This window comes from Odocoileus virginianus, chromosome 15, assembly GCF_023699985.2.
Source record: "Odocoileus virginianus isolate 20LAN1187 ecotype Illinois chromosome 15, Ovbor_1.2, whole genome shotgun sequence".
Taxonomy (NCBI): Eukaryota; Metazoa; Chordata; class Mammalia; order Artiodactyla; family Cervidae; genus Odocoileus; species Odocoileus virginianus.
Window position 1 is genome coordinate 14,713,518 of NC_069688.1, and position 14,541 is coordinate 14,728,058.

General features: G+C 51.8%; 1 protein-coding gene across 4 annotated transcripts in view; it reads right to left on the minus strand.

Annotated features, from left to right (window-relative positions):
* ZHX2 (zinc fingers and homeoboxes 2) overlaps window positions 1–14,541 on the minus strand; it is a 177,510-nt gene that overhangs the window by 101,573 nt on the left and 61,396 nt on the right. Inside the window, exon 2 of one of the 4 annotated variants that reach the window (XM_070477058.1) lies at window positions 8,049–8,191. The exons of the other annotated variants lie outside the window; for them this stretch is intronic. The gene's annotated coding sequence lies outside the window, so the exon portion shown is untranslated. The remainder of the gene's footprint in view (window positions 1–8,048; window positions 8,192–14,541) is intronic. 4 annotated transcript variants of the gene reach the window in all.

The window sequence follows — 14,541 nt, forward strand, 5'->3', positions numbered from 1 at the left end:
CAGAGGCAGAAGGAGGTGCACGGGACATCCAGCAATGGAAGCTGGCCAGAGTGGCTAAGGCTGAGCAGGCCAGAGAAGGAGCAGCAGCCAGCTCCTCCAGGGACTCGCTGGCCTTTAAAAAGCTGTGTCTTTATACCTGTCAGTGATGAGAAGGCACCAGAAGAGCTGGATTCTCAGGGTCTGTAGTTCTCGGCACATGGTGACCCGCAACAGTCTTTGTTGAACGGATGGTGGAATCCTATTTGCTCCCTGGTCCCCTCAGGTCCTCTGGCAACGTGAGAAGCACCGCCTGGGACTCTGCCATCTTTACAAAGAGCAACCACAGGGCAATCTGATTTGTGTAGGGAAAAATTGTCCCCGGGCACCCGGCCTGAGCCTCCTTCTGTCAGGCCTTGGGGAACCATGGCTCCGGCGTGGTTGTCGGCAGATGTGTGCGGATGAATACACCTTTGATTACAGCTCATGTTTCCGAGGGAAAGACACGGCTCCCTGGAGACTGGGAGTCTATGAAAATGAGCCCGTGCAAAAGAGATGTAAGTGAGCTGGAAACGCGAGCGCTCTGGGCGGGTGCTGGTTTCTTTCTTTAAAGTAAACAACAGCAGACTGGACCAGCCTGGACGAAAAGCAGTTTCTTCGTCATCCCTAATGTGTGCGTGTGTGTGTGTGCGCGCCGCGCGCGGGTTCTTCATCATCCCTAACGTGTGTGTGTGCGCGCGCGCTCAGTTGTGTCAAGTGTGTGTGTGAATGCGTGTGTGCGCGCGCGCTCAGTCGTGTCTGGAGGTGGTTAAAGGGACTGGTCTACGAGAAAGTGGTACCTGCTTAGGAAATGCAAGTGTGATCACCGAGAATGGGTGTGCCAGCTTCCCTCCTTCCTGGGGACACTCAGCCTCAGGGACACTGATTTAGTCCAAATTTCTTCACCATAGGGAGACTCACAGACCTAGTTTGTTTATTTATCTTTCTTTTTGGGGGGCGATTCCTCCTCATACTGCATTCTGGAAACTGCTTTGAGGCAGCAAGCTGGTGCAATTGTAGAACTCGCTGTTTGTTTCCCTTCTCCCAGCTAGCACAATACTGTGTTGTCTCGTGTGATATCTGAAAACTGCTGTATCACATATTTTGTCTGGCATAAGGCAGAAGGTTAACAGACCCTGTTTAGAATATGGTTTCCACCACTTAAGAGCTTTGTGTCCATAGGCAAATTATTTTCTCTCCTCTGAGCCTTAGTTTTGCCATCTACAAAATGGGCTAAGATGGGACTTATATAAACATTCTAAAAGTTGGCTGCTGTGGTTTGAGCCCAAGCGCGACTGAACACAATTATTCCATTTTCCCCACGCTGTCTCTTGAACTTGGGACATGTACCCCGACCCCAGCTCCGATTACTTGGCACATAACAGGTGCTTAGTAAATGCTGGTTCTGCCTCCCTTCTTTCATATGTCTATTTCCCCACTATGCTGAGTATAAATTGGGGTATCCAGGAGGTGCTTTATAAACCCATGCTATATTGGGTCCTCCAACGTGCACTTCAGCGACTAAGAATACAGAAGGAAAAAAGCAGCTAGTTGTGTTTTCTCTCCCTTGACTCTTATTTTGAACTCTTTATTAAATATCTTAAGTATTATTTGCCTTCAGGGTCAAAACACAGTTTTCAGAGATGTCCACTCTGCACTCATAAATGAATTCTCGCTGAAGTCTCTTTTTAAAAATTTTAAATGTGTGTGTGAGAGAGCATAAATGTACTGACTCATAGCTGGAAAAACTCTCTCTCCCCAACACATTCCAAATTTGTCGAGTCACATGAACTGAGTAAGAGCGCTTAATGTGGCTGCTAGCCCCGAGCTGGCGAGCAGTTACGCCAGTGAAGGCGCGTCTCTCCCTTCCCTGCCCCCTGCTCCAAGCCAGCGTTAGGGTCCGCAGATGGCACTGAATACCCGATACAGGTTCAATGAATGCAAGGATTGGACAGGACCTGGCAGCTACCTAAAGCCAAACTCGAATTCTGCAAGACGGTGTAATATTAAAAAAAGAAAAAAAAAAATCAAAGAAAAATTTACATATCAGACTGCCAAAATCTAACAACTTTGCTTACTGAATCAGGTCTCTGCTGGGCATGACATCAAGCACTTGACAAGCATGACTCATTTAACCTTCACAGCCAGCCTGTGAGGTAGGGAGGTTATGATGATCCTCGCTTTACACGTGGGGAAACTGAGGCAGGAGTGTTAGTAACTTGTCCAGGGTCCCGCCATGTGTCAGTGGTGGAGCTAAGATTCTACCCAGCGCAGTCATAGAACACATGCTCTTACACATCCAACCGTTCATTCTGCAAGGAAAGAATCTTTCTGCTGCACAGAAGAAAGAAAACTCCATTTATTCTGCAAATATCTAGAATCCAAACTAGAATCCAAACACCACATCAGATGCCAAAGAGGCGGCTGCTGATGAGCATGGGCAAAACCAGGCAATTTGGTGACTGTGTCCAGTGAGTTTGGAATTGTGTACAGGAGCTATGATGTTTGCACAAACAATTACAACACCAGTAAGTAAAAAAATGGGGCTTCCTTGGTGGCTCAGTGGTAAAGAGTCCACTTGCCAGTGCAGGACACGTGGATTTGATCCCTGGATCAGGAAGATCCCCTGGAGGAGGAAATGGCAACCACTCCAGTATTCTTGCCTGGGAAACCCTATGGACAGTGGAGCTTGGCTGGCTACAGTCCATGGGGTCGCAGAGTCGGACACGACTTAGCGACTAAACAACAACAACAAAAGTAAAAACGGCACCGGCAGAATTGTAAAGTGGGATGCCTGGGGGAGGCTGGGTAAGGTGATGACTCTGGTAGGGGTGATCTGGAAGGCTTCCTGGTGGAGGTGCCATTTGAAGTGGATTGAAGGATGTGTAGGATTCAGACAGGAGGTGGCTGGAGGAGGTCCTGCCCGCTTATCCCAGTGAGAACACACAGATGGCCGTGGCCCTGGGAGTTCTTCACTTGGCTTAGACTTGGGATCCACCCACCCCAGGAATGGCTGAGCCTCCATGTCTGCAGATGAGGAGCACGGGTAGAAGGAGGGTAAGAGGTGGCCAGGAAGGAGATCGGGAAGGGGCTGCAGGACACTGGAACATGGGGTGGGGTGGGGGAGGGAGCAGATGTCGTCAAGCTCCAAATGGGCTTCCCCAGAGCAGGCTCCTTGTTCCGTGGCCTCAGCGTCTCTCATCTGTGTGCCGAGTCGCTTCAGTCGTGTCCGACACCCTGCAACTCTATGGACTGTAGCCTGGCAGGCTCCTCTGTCCGTGGGATTCTCCAGGCAAGAATACTGGAGTGGGTTGCCAGGCCCTCCTCCAGGGGATTCTCCCACCCCAGGGATCGACCTCGTGTTTCATTATGTCTCCTGCACTGCAGGCGGGTTCTTTACCACTAGGGCTACCTGGGAAGCCCCCATTCCTATCTATAGGGAGGAAGACAAAGGAATTGTCTGGGCGGAACCTTGGAGAGCTACCAATTTATCCCATTGATTTGCAGGTGAGAGGATGGAGGACCAGAGAGGGGCTGGGCTTGGGGATGTCCTTGGACATAATCCAAGTTTATGGGATGACAACGCAGAAGTCCCAGTTGGGCTGCTCTTCCCACATCCACACCCCGAGGGGCATGCGACCTCTCAGAAGTCCAGGAAACTCCAGACACACTGTGGGAAGGGAGATGGAGGACCCCAAACGTGCCTCAGTTGGGTCCACGGGCATCAGGCTCTGACTCCTCCCGCGGCCATGGAAAGTTCAGCCCCAGTGCAGCTGGCCCAGCCCCCCAGCGGGTCTCCTGGCTCGGCCCTGCCCCCACCGGCACCTGTCCTCAGCAACCCCTCCCCCACACTCTGGAAGCTTCCAGGAAACCTGTTCTCCTCGGCCCCGATCCCCCTGACATGCTGTATGTCTGGTCGTGACTCACAGCGCTGGATTTCCACCCGGGCCCTGCATCTCGAGTGGGGCGCCCAGTCTCCAGAACGAGCACCCTGCCCACCCGGCTGTGGTAATGGGGGCTGCTGCCCTCATCAGCTCACGCTGAGCTCATCCATGGGGCGCCTCGGGCTCCTGGCTTGACACTGCTCTTGGACTGGGCTCAGGCCTGAGCCATCTCCGAGGGTCCCTCAGATTCCAGGCTCTTCAACCAAACTCCCCTCTTCCCACAGGGATGCTCGCTGCCCCCCCCACCCAGCCCGCAATGCCAAATCTTCCTCCTCCCCTGTCCTGCCATCCCCAGCATGCCAGTCAAGGCTCTGCTCCCCTCTGAGAGCTGGTTCGGCTCGGCCCTGCTCCAGGGCTGGAGGGCTGGGCAACAGTCCTGTGTCCCCGAGGGGTGGTAGCCTCCGAGGGTGGGGTCCCATGCAATACAACCGCAGCCATCACGATGAATGCCAACTGCTCGTGCAGGCATCCAACCTGCCCACCTTCAGGACTTCACGACTGCCGCTTCCCCACCTGGAAGACTCTGCCCCAAGTCTTTGGCCTCAGCTTCTTGTCCAAGTCACCTCCCCAGTGAGGGCTTTCCTTCCATCCTGCCCTCTACCTGTTTTATTTCTTTACAGCCCATATCCCATTCGCTTTGTTTATCATCTGGCTCTTTGAGGGAGAATGAAAAGAAGGCATCGCTCTGTCCTGCTTGCCACTGGATACCCCACACCCAGCTCAGAGCCCAATACACAGAGGATACACTCAGTAATTGTTCCTGCAGTGGGGTCCCCAGCGATGCTGGGCGTGGTGGACATGCCTGGATCTCGCTTCATCCTCACACAAGCCCTGTGTGGTCAGCATCACTTTCCTCCTTTCACAATAAGGGGTGTGAGGCTCAGAGAAGTTGGGTGGATTGTCTAAGGTCACTCGGCCAGCAAGTGGTGGAACTAGGTATCAAACTTGACTTTGCCTGATAGGAAAGCCCGTGATTTTGACCACCGGACTCTGCTGTTTGCCTTTGGTGCTTTCAGAATCCCCACAGTGAGGACACAGGGAAGACCTGTGGATTGAGTGATCTGCATGCCATGTGATATGGACTGAATGTGTGTCCTCCAAACCCTGAATTTATATGCCTGCGTGCTGAGTCGCTTCAGTTGTGTCCAACTCTTTGTGACCCCATGGACTGTAGCCCACCAGGCTCCTCTGTCTATGGGATTTTCCAGGCAAGAATACTGGAGTGGGCTGCCATTTCCTAGTCCAGGCGATCTTCTTGACCCAGGGATTGAACCCACGTCTCTTACGGCTCCTGCATTGGCAGGCGGTTTCTTTACTACTCGCGCCACTTGGGAAGCCATGTTGGAGCCCTAACCCCAGTGTGACTGTATTTGGAAATGGGACTTCTAACGGTGGTTAAATGAGGTCATAACAATGGGGACCTGATGGCATAAAATTAGTGTTCTTAGAGACACCAGAGAGCTTGCTCTCTCCGAGTACAAAAGCCAAGGAGAGGCCACATGAGGACGCAACTAGAAGGTAGCCGCCTACAAGCACGGAAGAGAGTCATCACCAGAAACAGAACTGGATGGCACCTTCTCTTGGCCTTCCAGCCTCCAGAAACTGCAAGGAAATACATGTTTAAGCCACCCAGTGTATGGTATTTTGTTACAACAGCTCGAGCAGATGAATACAGTTTGTTTTATGGAAGCCAAGTTGCCAGGTCTAGAAAGGGTAAGTCCTCCTTCTCTCCTCTCCTTCTTTGTCCCTCCTTCGTTTAAGCACCGACAGTGCACTGAAGCACAAGAATGCCCGAGGAGCTCCCAGGAGACTCACACTGGTGGCCCATGGTCCGGGCACCAGCCACAAAGCTGTTTTGTTGGGCTGGCACATGTTTTTAAAAAACCACAAGGAATCAGATAGCTCTTAGCCCGGTCCTTGCACAAGCACACTGCTCCTTGCTGTCCCTGTCCCTCTCTCTGCGGGCTGGGTTTGGGGCCAGTGACAGCAGGTGAGCTATGCAGCAGAGGGGCGTGGTTCGGGGTGCCCTGGGGCAGAGTGACACTGGGCAGGGAGAAGGGCATGGGGGATGGCGGGTCACCGGAGGCTGCAGGGAGAAGGCGGCTTTGGCCTGGGCCCTGGAGGATGGACAGGAAATCACCAGTCAGAAGGGGAAGGCGGGTGCATTCCAAGGAGGGCAGTGGAGAGGCATGGTGCAGGACAAGGGCATGGCCTGAGCAGGGTGGTTGAGTGTGGCTGAGTGTGAAGGTGCAGGGGTTAGGGCACGGGCCAGAGGGGTGAGTGCCTCGGGCTCAGGGACCCCTGCACACCACCCCAAGAAGTTTGAGCACTGTCCTCTATCCAGGAGTCACGACCAGGAGTCACGGCAGGCTTTAACCAGGAGGGGTCACCAGACAAGTTGAGTTAACACGGGCGGATGCTGGGTTAACCACTTCCTCACTGTGTGACTACATGCACGGGTCGCCCTGGGGCCATGTGGCCTCAGGCCCCTCATCTGTAAAATGGGGGTCACAGTGCTATACATCTCAAAGGGGTATTGTGGGGACTGCGTGCACGCTCAGCCGTTCAGTCATGTCCGATCCTTTGCGACCCTCTGGACTGTAGCCCGCCAGGTTCCTCTGTCCATGGGATTTCCCAGGCAAGAATGCTGTAGTGGGCCGTCATTTCCTTCTCCAGGGGATCTTCCCGACCCAGAGATTAAGCCCCCGTCTCCTGCATTTTCAGGCAGGCTATTTACTGCTGAGCCACCTGGGAAGCCCCATCGTGGGGATTAGAAGGACATAAAATGTGAAAAGTCCTTACTACAGTTCCTAGCACATTGAAGGCACTCAGTAAAGGATATTTGCCATGCTGGTGGGAATTTATAACTAATCTAGTGGTGACAATAGCGAGGGAAGTGGCTGGGATCAATCGAAGACTCTGTCCGCTAAGATTAGTACAGAAATGTAAGAAAAACCCTGAGGAAGGACCCAGGAAATACAGGAAGCAGGAGATAACTGCGACCTTAAGATCAGCCATCTCAACCTCTATTTCCTCACCTGTAAAATGGGACTCTCCCCTGTCTGTCCACACAGGGTTTCTATGTGAATCAAGTAAGAACAGACATGTGAGAGTGCTTTTAAAGCTAATCAACACCAAGGGACCACAAGAGTTTCATTTTTGTTTTTTTGTGTTTTTTTTTTTTTTAATTTCACACCGAGGGGAAAGATGTCTGGGGGTAGACATGCACACATGGGCTCTTATTTCTGCAAACATCAGGCAAGAAAAGTAGCAAATGACAGGAGAGTAGACACAAGTGAGAACATGATGGAAAGGGAGCCAGGACGGTGGACCTTACTGGGATAGCCTTGTTCCTGCTGCAGCCCAGTTGCCTATCGTTTCTGCACTCACACTGACCACTCAAAACTCCTGCCAGGTTCTCAGTCTTAAAAGCATAGATTTTTCCAACTGGAAATAGGATTGAATGCATTTCCCACAATCTAGAGATGAAGCTGAGAGTCACAAAAGAGAGCTGGTTAAAACTCATCCTCGGGAGACAGACGGCCCGCGTTCATGTCCTGGCTCTGCCGTGTGACTTTGAGCAAGTTGCCCAACATCTCTGTGTCTCTGTGACTAGGACTGCTGTGCTGTGCTCAATTGCTGCAGTAGTGTCTGGCTCTTTGTGATCCCACGGACCACAGCTCACCAGGCTCCTCTGTCCACAGGATTCTCCAGCCAGGAATACTGGGGTGGGTTGCCATGCCTTCCTCCAGGGGATCTTCCCAACCCAGGGATCGAACCTGCATCTCTTGTGTCTCCTGCATTACAGGCAGATTCTTTATCCACTGAGCCACCTAGGGTGACTGGGGTTAATAAGAGTACTTATTCCCAAGATTGGTTTGAGGAGCTTAATGAGTTAATACCTATAAAGCACTTGGAATGTCCCTAGCACCTGGTAAGACTCAGGGAGTAAGAGTTACTATTATTACTGTTTAAGGGCACAGGTTATCTCAGTGGTAGAGTTGAGAATGCATCTTTGCACAGCCCCACACTGAAATATTTGATTCTTATCAACACACCATGTTTACTCAAGGCAGAAAATGGACTGACCTGTTTTTGGAATAAAGGGCACATTCATGCAGCCTGAGTGCCCCATTTCCAGAACATTCCGGGCCACCGAAGTCTGACAGTAAAAATTCAATGGAGCAACAGGGCCTCTTGGACACGTTTCTTTCCCCCTCATGTTGTACTGTCTGGGGAGGCAGTAAAAAAAAGCTCTCACAATTTAAAAAATTAAACAGGAAAGAGACCCAAATAATTTCGGAGCAATCTGCTTAGACGTGCTGCGCTGGGTTACTGTCGCCCTGCTGCACTCTTGTTTCCATTTCCAAAGGTCTGTCACGACAGTCTTTCCTTTCTGCCTCCTGACAGATGGTGATTCGGAAAGTGGGTTCTGGCAAGAGACTAGTCGGTTCAGGTCCTTTTGCTACCAATCTTGAGTTCAGTAGTCTAGGGACGTTTATTTAATCTTGTCTGAGCCCGACAAAATGAGGAGGGGACCAAACGCCAGTGGCTGTTAGGAGAGCTGGAAGATGCACACGAAACCAGAGCCCCAGAGCCCCACGGTCATCACTCCCTCGTCCGGGAAGTGCTTCGCACGAGCTTAACAGCTCCTCGGGGCTGAGGACTCAACAGCCATCAAAACACAGTGCCTCTTTCCAGGAATGTGATGGGGAAGGGTAGACAATGTGACAAATAAATAGCCAGTGCCAGGTAGCCAGATGTGCTTTGAAAAAAAAAAAAACAAACAGAAGATGGTGGAGATTTGAGAGGTTCTGGCTGAGCTATGACCCGGAAGTGGGCAGGGAAGTCCTCCATGACAGCGTGCCTTCTAAACAGAACCTGAGTGACACGAGGGAGACCTTTCCCACAAAGATAATGGGGGAGAGAGTGTTCTAGACTGAGGAAGTAGCAAGGGCAAGTGCGTGTGTCAAGGCTGGTGGCAGAGGGAAAGGCGATGCACCTGGGATTACCATAAGGACTTTGGCTTTTGCTCTGAGATGGGGGAGCCAGTGTAGGGTTTCGGGTAGCAACTGACAATCTGACCTGTGTTTTTAAGAGGTCTGTAGTTTTCAGGAGAGGAAACAGTCGGGGTTTTGTGCATGAAGCGAGCGGAGGGCTGCAGCTGAGAGGGGCCAAGAGGACAGCCAACGGCAACTGCAATGACCCACGTGAGAGGTGACGGGGCTTGAACTGGGAGACTGGGATGGAGGTGGCAGGGAGCAGTACCACGGGGCTGAATATGACCCCAAAGGTGGCATTCACTGCCACCAAAATGGGAAGGCTGCCCCCTGGAGGGGTGCGACGTGGTGATCCTGGGAGACGGCGGTCACACTGGGGATATATTTTGAAGGCAGAATAGACAGGACTTATTAGATGTAATGAAGCGGGAGAGAGAAAGAGGAAACCAGGATTATTTAAACAGAGGTACCTGTTTCCTGAGAAGTTGAAGAATGAGAGTCAAGAGTTAATTTTAGATGTGTCCAGTTTGGGAAGCCTCTTCACAAACTTTAGGGATGGTGATGAAGATGGTGGTGATGGTGAAGATGGTGGTGGTGATGGTGATGATGGTGGTGGTGATGGTGATGATGGTGTTGGTGATGGGGATGATGGTGGTGGTGATGGTGAAGATGGTGGTGATGGGGATGATGGTGGTGGTGATGATGGTGGTGGTGATGATGGTGGTGGTGATGGTGATGATGGTGTTGGTGATGGGGATGATGGTGGTGGTGATGGTGAAGATGGTGGTGATGGCAATGATGGTGGTGGTGATGGGGATGATGGTGGTGATGGTGGTGGTGATGGATGATGGTGGTGATGGAGATGACGGTGGTGGTGATGATGGTGGTGGTGATGGTGATGACGGTGGTGGTGATGGGGATGACGGTGGTGGTGATGGTGAAGATGGTGGTGGTGATGGTGATGATGGTGGTGGTGATGGTGATGATGGTGGTGGTGATGGTGATGACGGTGGTGGTGATGGGGATGATGAAATGTGACTTGGTGAGGATTATGACACTGAAGGTTTGCTGTATGCTGGGCACAGTGCAAAGAACATGAGATGCATGAATTTGTGTAATCTCCATCGTCACCCTCATTTAATAACCCGGTGTAGTAGGTTGAATTGTGCCGCTCTCCCCCAGTGATATGTCTATGTCCTAGTCCCCAGGACCTGTGAATGTGATCTTATTTGAAAAGAGTCTTCGTAGAGTAAAGGCTCTTAAGATGAGATCACTCTAGCTTCTCCAGATGGCCCTCAATTCATCAACAAGGGTCCTCATAAGAAACACCTGGAGAAGAACCCCCTATAGAAGGTGATGGTGAAGGCAGAGGCGGAGCTGAGAGTGATACAGATACAAGGTACACCAACAACTTCTAGATGCTGGAAGAAGCAAGGAAGGACTCTCTCCTAGAGCCTCCAGAGGGAGCAGGGCCCTGCTGACTCTGGATTTTGGACTTCTGGCCTCTAGAACTGAGAGGTTAGATTTTTGTTAAGTCACCAAGCTTGTGGTCCTCTGTTCTAGCAATCACAGGAAACTAAAACAAGGGAAGTCCGGCACAGAGAGATGAAGTAACTTGCTCAACGTCACACAGCAAGAGAGCAGCAGAGCTGGGAATGTTTGCCTTCTGAGCCATTCACTCAGTAGGGGGGTGCCGTTCACCCTGTGTCTCCAACGAGGAACTGCAGGTCAGAGCCACAAGGCCATACCTGGAACAGAGCTGGTGGACGACAGGACCAGGCTCCCTTGGGCTTCTAGCAGGGAGGGCGGACACCTTTCCCTGCTCTCGATCCCCACCTCTCCACTTTGAAAAACCCAGAAAGGCCCTTGTCCAGACCGTCTAGTGCCCCTTGGCCGCCACCACGTGGATCCAGGGCTCTGCTGGGAATGCCGTCCAATCTGGAGATTCTAGTCTCCGCTGCTCTGGGTCCAGGAACAAGTGGCCCCAGAGAGACCCTGGTGGGGTGGCGACCTCGGTACATAGATTTCAGTGCCACCAAGGTTCACAACAGTCACTTAACAACAGCCTACCGTTTGGATTGCAAAACCACCTCCTCTTTCTGTGATACCAACCCTGAAAACCTCTTGGCTCCCATCCCACTGGGGACACGGGGACTGAAGAGGGAGGCGAGCTGGGGCAGGGCACACCCACTGCTCTTGAATCTCTGACTGCAGCTGAAATCAGCCCTGGAAGAAGCAGAAAGGGTCCATTTTCTCTCCGTCTGATGCCCAGGAAAATATTTTACCGGACAAAACCCAAATATTGGGGATCCAGGGAAGATGATATCCTTCCCCACCTCCCCCCATCCCCATGCCTCGTCAAAGCTTCAGCATTTTAAGAGATGGACAGAGGGACTTGTGACAATTAGGGCCTGTGCAGGGGCCCAGGCGTCTTCCCACAGAGAAGAGTGTTTTTAGAGCCCTTAATGAGCAGAGGGCGGTTCATGTCGGGGGTGGGCTGGGAATCGGTGGTGGGGGGATGTTCTGTTTATGAAGAATACAATCATTACGTCCAGGTCAGTGGAGGGAGCCACTGGGCTGAAACAAATTTGGGGGCTGGGGAGGGAGGAACATTACGGCTGCTCCAAAAACAGGACTGTCTCCCCGGCCCGCCGACTGGCCCAGCAGACCCCCGCTCTCTCCCCGAAGGTGCCCATACACAGACAGCCTAAGCACATCACACGCTGACCCTCAGAAGCATGCCTGGGCCACGCGGTGCAGCCAAGTCCTACTCAGGCACACACTTACTGGTCTGTTCCTCTCTGAGGGCCAACTGAAAACACGGTCCCAGAACTGACCCAGCCCAAAGCGAAGCACTGTCTCAACAAGCAGAGCCTGCACAGTCATCTCCACGGTGCCCAGGACAAGTATGGAAACCTCCTCTGGAGCTGTCTTCAGAGGCAGGACAGGAGGCGAAGTGTAAAAGTGGGCACATTATTGTATAATTAACCCCGATTCTGACTACCCCTCCCCCATAACTGTATTTCTAAAGGGTGACACAGTCCATGTTCCAGAGATGTGAGCCCTGGAGCCACCTGCAAAGGGCAGAGATTTGACGACATGGAGGATAACAGTGCAGTGTGCGGGGATGTTCTTGAATGTGTTTGGGGATGTTCTTGAATGTTCTTGGGGGCCTCAGAGGCTCTGGGTCAAGGTGCCACCTTTGGAGTAAGGAGTAGACTTCCCATCAGGATGACTTGGATGAACACACTGCTCCTCTGCCCAGGCGAGTCCTGGGGATGGTTATTTTACTATTGTCTACAAGGCAGTTTCATAACATCATGGCACCTGCTCTGGCACACGGGCGCTGGAGAATCACAAGGTACAAGGCAGGGCTTCTGATAGTGGAGCCAAGACTCACGCCTGGGATGGGTAAGGTGGGGCCCGGGAGGGCTTCGATGCAGAACTCCACTGGAGAAGGGTGCCATGAGGGTGGGGCTCAGGGAAGGAGGAGGTGGAGGTGGGGTCTGAACCCTACTTCAAAGAATGGGGCGCATCGGAAGGGGGCACCCAAGTGGGAGGCAGGGAGGCAGGGCCAGGCCAGAGCAGTCCTGGGTGGTGTGTTCGACCCACCTCACCTGGGAAGGACATCTGCAAGGGGGAGGTGTGGAAACTGCTGAAGAGGGGTGTGCATGCACGCGTGCTAAGTTGCTTCAGTAGTGTCTGACTGCGTGACCCTATGGACTGTGGCCCGCCAGGCTCCTCTGTCATGGGATTCTCCAGGCAAGAACACTGGAGTAGGTTGCCATGTCCTCCTCCAGGGGATCTTCCCAACCCAGGGATCCCTCGTCTCCTATGTCTCCTGCATTGGCAGGTGGGTTCTTTACCACTAGTGCCACCTTGGAAGCCCAAAGAGGGGGATGGGGGAGGGGATTCCATGGGGGTCCAGGCCCAGAAGCAGCCTGGATCCCCTTGAATATGACTTTGGAACATGGGTTCCTTATGAGAATGGCATCCAGAAATATCACAGATCCTACACAACTTTCCTGGTGGGCTACAGTCCATGGGGTCCACAGAGTCGGATATGATTGAGCAACTAACACTTTGAACTTTTTTTGAACTACACAACTCAGGGTTGATTCCACTGCTGTGTGTATGTCGCAGTTTCTTTGTGTCTCTGTTTATCTATAAACTAACCATGTAGACAACAACAGCTGCTGTTTACAGGCCAGCCCCATTCCAAGGACCTCAATTCTTATAATTTAGAGATGCCATTTTCCAAAAGGTATTTTTTGATGTCGAACATTCTTAAAGTTTTCATTGAGTTTGTTGTAAGATCGCTTCTGTTGTTTATGTTCTGGTTTTTTGGCTGCAAGGCATGCGCGATCTTAGCTCCCTGGCCAGGGATTGAATTTGCACCCCCCGAACTGGAAGGCGAAGTCTTCACCCCTGGACAGCAAGGGAAGTCTCAGCAATGCCATTGTTATTGCACCTTTAACGCCCGTGGCTACTATATTCCTTGGCCTCCCAAACAGAGCTTAACCTGCCACTTAGCTCACCTGACTGTCTCCAGGCTAAACTCAAACAGTGTATATAAAAGAGGACACTCTACCAAAGCTCATCATTATTGTCAATGTTATTATATTAATAGCATTTTACTAGGCTTCATCTACTCATGGTAAAGGTTATTTAAGGCCTGAGTACAACATTAAAAAAAAAAACAAAACAGCATCGCTTTCCGACATTAGCAGAGGAAAGATCCCGTGGAGACTGGCAAAAGAAAAAGCTACCAAAGCCTGAAACACGAGAAGGCAGGACATCAGGGCTTTTTGTTTGTTTCTTGTACGGGGGCCCAGAGTTCTCAGAAGGGGTCATTAATGGCTCCCTGGTTCCTTGGCGGCAGAAGGAACGCAGTGCCTGGCCAACGGTGGCATTCTTTGCAGACAGGCTGCCCTGGGTTGGACCTGAGTGCACCCAGCTCACAGAAAGCATTTATTCAGTGCCCAGGAGCAGGAAAATACAGCCTGTTCTCTGCCATAAGAAGGCCCAGTGATTGGAAGGAGATACCCTCCTTCCAAAAATAAATCCAAGTAAAGCCTCCCCCACCTCCACAGAAACCTGTTCCTCTGCAGACATGCCCATCATCAACCACCCATTGACCCACCAGGAAGCTGGCACCACCCCTGGTTCTCCCTCTTCATCAACATCCACAGTCAACCCACCCTAAGACCACCCTGTGACCACCACATCTCCAACCACCCCCTTCTCTTTATCTCCATGTGAAAGTCGCTCAGCCATGTCTGACTCTTTGTGACCCCATGGACTATACAGTCCATGGAATTCTCTAGGCCATTATACTAGAGTGGGTAGCCATTCTCTTCTCCAGGGGACCTTCCCAATCCAGGGATCGAACCCAGGTCTCCTGCATTGCAGGTGGATTCTTTACCAGATAAGCCACCAGGGAAGCCCAAGAATACTGGAGTGGGTAGCCTATCCCTTCTCCAGTGGATCTTTGCAACCCAGGAATCCAACTGGGGTCTCCTGCATTTCAGGATTTTTTACCAGCTTAGCCACCAGGGAAGTTTACCTCCATAAGTGCTATA